Raw genomic sequence first — 3,608 nt, forward strand, 5'->3', positions numbered from 1 at the left:
GCCAATAAAAATATGTTTGAAAAAGAAAACTATTTTAAATACAGACTATGAAACCTTTAGTACGATTTTGGCCAACCGCATCTAGCTGGTGCTCTCCTGTCAAATTCACGCAGATCAGAATGGTTTGTACCTGATAGAAATACCGATTGAGACCTGAAAGATACAATGGGTACAAACTACAACCCTAATTCTGAGTCTAGAGAAGATATTTGATTCCCTGGGCTTGGAGTATCTGTTCAGTGCTGTGGACAAGTTTGGGTTCAGAGCATGTACCATAAAATGAGTCTGAGTCATATTCAGATCCCATCATCAGAGTCTCTTCTGTGGCACTGATATCTGCAGAGGCCACCAGACAGGGATTCCCCCTTTCTCCACTTCTATTTGTGCTAATGATGGAACTCCTAGTGCTGCATGTCCCTGGGTGGAGAAGCTGAGGAATCCCCATGTCGGATAGAACCTACTCCATCTCAATTCATGTAGATGACGCAATGTTCGACAGCAAAGATTTGAAGTAAGATCTCTCCAACATTTCCCATCTCCTAACTACCTTTGGGAGGACCTTGGTCCCTCAGCTGAGTTGGAGCAAGTCCTGTCGTTTCCCCTTGACCCTCGCTGTAGCCCAGATGCAGTTGGACCTTGGAGAGGTGGGAGACCACATCCTTTCGGTATTAAGAGATTTGAATATTTCATGCTCACCAGGATCTCCTTGATGGTGACATCCCTTTGGGCCCAGATTATCTTCTGGTGATCATCCCCTTTGTCTGTCCTGTGCTGGGCTGAATTTCTGTCTCAAATATTGTGATCCTTCCATGACTTCTTTACCACTTTGTCAATCTTTCAATGGTACTCACTCAAAAGTTCTTCCGGGACCTTGACATACTGCCTGCTGAGCTTATTTGACATAGTTCCTGCCATCAAGTGGTAACTCTCTCCAGACTACGGAGCCCTGGGTGTTCCTAACTTCCTATCTTCCTAACCTGGGTGTTACTAACTACTACTTAGTGACCCAACTGCAATGGTTGACCTACTGGTTTGCCGCACATTTTCTAGAGGCCACAGGGACCCTTATTCCCCTTTTGAACTGGACTTGATGGGCCGATGAGCCCCACACTGCACTGGCCTCCCTCGCCTCCTACCGGTGGCTTTGAGTGTTTAGCCAGCAGGGGATTTCCAACCTATGCTCAATTTTGTACCCCTCACTAGTCTCCCCAAGCATCAGGGATTCCTGACCGGGTGAGAGTTGTGGTTTGGGGCCAAGTGGAAAGCATCACCCTGGGAGATTTGGTCCAGGACAGTCAGCTCCTATTTTTTACAGCCCCAATAGAGCAATTTGACCTACAGGGAGGCCAGTTTCTTACAGGCAGTCCTATTCACCATATTGTTTGCGACACCAGGGCTTTGGGAGACTCCAAGACGGCCACCAACCAACTCATAAATATTCAACAGATGATGGGTTAAGAGCGGAGGCTTGCTACCTCATTGTACAGAGCCCTGGTTGCCAATGCTCAAATCTCATTACAGCCATCGAGGGGCACTTTGGAGGAGTGGTTGAGGGCCCTGGAATGCCCTCAGAAGATCTCCCTCATAGCTTGTCTAAAACAAATTCCATTTTGCATATTATTACAGGGCTTGACTCTCCGCCAAACAAATAGATAATGGGGCACATGCATCAAGCTGATTACCGGTCGCAAACGGGCCGATTCGCAGAATCAGCCCTTTTGCGAATGGTAATTAGCCTTTTGGAATGCCCAAAGTCATTTGCAAAATAGGTAATCACAAAATCTGCGATTACCTATTTTGCGAATGCCGTTAGGGAATCGCAATTTGCGACTCCCTAAAAGAAATGCAAGAAGAATTCTCAGAATATGACTTTGCATTAAGGAATCGCAAATTACCATCAATTCCAAGTTGATGGTAATTTGCAATTCCTTAGAAAAATGCACAAAATTGCATTTTGCTAAGTGCCATTTGGTGCACACAGGTTCCAATTTTGGGGGTGCATCCGGGTGACCTTTGGCCCCTAGCACCCTTGAAATTGCATGAGCAGTTGGCGATTAACTTTTTGGCAATCGCAAACTGTGAATGGTTTCCCATTCATTCCTATGGGCCTCCCATTCCTATGGGCACTCCCTATTAGCGAATCGCAAATTGAGATTCGCTAATAGGGAATGTGTAGGAATCACAATTTATTTAGCGATTCCTACATTCATAAGGAATTGCGATTCCTAAATAGCAATTCCTCAATAATCGCTATTAAGGAATCACAATTTCTTATGTTGATGCACAAGCCCCAAAATCTTTTCTGAGGCCCAAGACACATGCATGAGACCCTTGCGGCGGACTTGAAGCACGTACTATGGGACTTCCCTTGACTGAGTTTATACTGGGCTGAGGTGACAAAGAAAACCTCAGCAATTACTGGCAATGAGGGGGAGGACACATTGGAGACTGGTGTTCTAAGTATCTACAAATCATCAAATAAATACAAAACACCCACAGGCATCCTGTATTTAGCACTGATCCTCACAAAACGCACTGTTACAATGAGGTGGACAGCCCAGCACCCCTGTCTTGCGAGACGTGGAGCTGTGGGATTCAGCGCCTTGACCATACCAGAGACAGGGGTGGGGGAATAGCAATTATTTATAAAAATCACCTTACCTGTCGTCTTCTGGACAGCCCCATCTTAGACTGTGAAAACGCTCACTTCACTATTCAAATCTGCCCTCTGAAATCGTTCTCTGGTATCCTCCTATATCACCCCCGGGCACACAAGGACAATTCTGTAGCTTGTTACTAGAAACCACCCTCTCCCTGGCTAGTTCCTCATCCAACTTCACCATTCTAGGAGAATTAAATCTCCACTTCGATAACCCCCTGGATAAAGTGGCCAGAGAACTAGCACTTGACCTTGCAGCCTACCAGCTACGTCTCATGAGCCAGAAACCAACTCACACGAAAGGCCACCTCTTAGACCCTATTTTCTCAAATCTAGTTGAACCAAAAGTGATGGAACCCTCACCGTTCCGTGGTCTGATAATTTTTTAGTCCCTTTCATCTGGCACACTCTCACCACGAACCCTCACAGACCAGCTTGAAAAGTGCGGAATGACCAAATTCCCTTGGTTCAACCCTGAACTCCGTAATCTGCAAAAACAATGTAAAAGACTAGAAAGAGCATGGAGAAAAGACTTTGCCACCAATAAAAAAACTGAATACAGACTATCCATCACAGCTTATAAAACAGTCCTTAAAATAACTTAGGCTGCCTTCTTCGAAGAAAATATTCGGTCTTCCTCCAACTCCTCCAGGGAAAAATTCTGCATTGTTAAAAAAACTCCTTAAAGTCCCTGATCCACCCCCCATCCCCAACCCCTCCGGTCACTGCTGCGATGAATTGGCAGAATTCTTTGCCACCAAAATCCAAAACATCCTTAAACTCCTCCCACCCAACAATAATCATCACTTTCTAGAGCCCCAACTACTAGAACCCTAAAACAATGACATCTGTTTAGAATCTTTTTCCCCCTCTCACAGAGGAACTACTTCTTATTAGAATCAATAAAGAGCAGCTCCCGCTCGATCCAGCACCGCTCAACATCCTAAAA

The sequence above is a fragment of the Lissotriton helveticus genome, chromosome 10 (genome assembly GCF_964261635.1).
Source record: "Lissotriton helveticus chromosome 10, aLisHel1.1, whole genome shotgun sequence".
In the NCBI taxonomy this organism is placed as follows: Eukaryota; Metazoa; Chordata; class Amphibia; order Caudata; family Salamandridae; genus Lissotriton; species Lissotriton helveticus.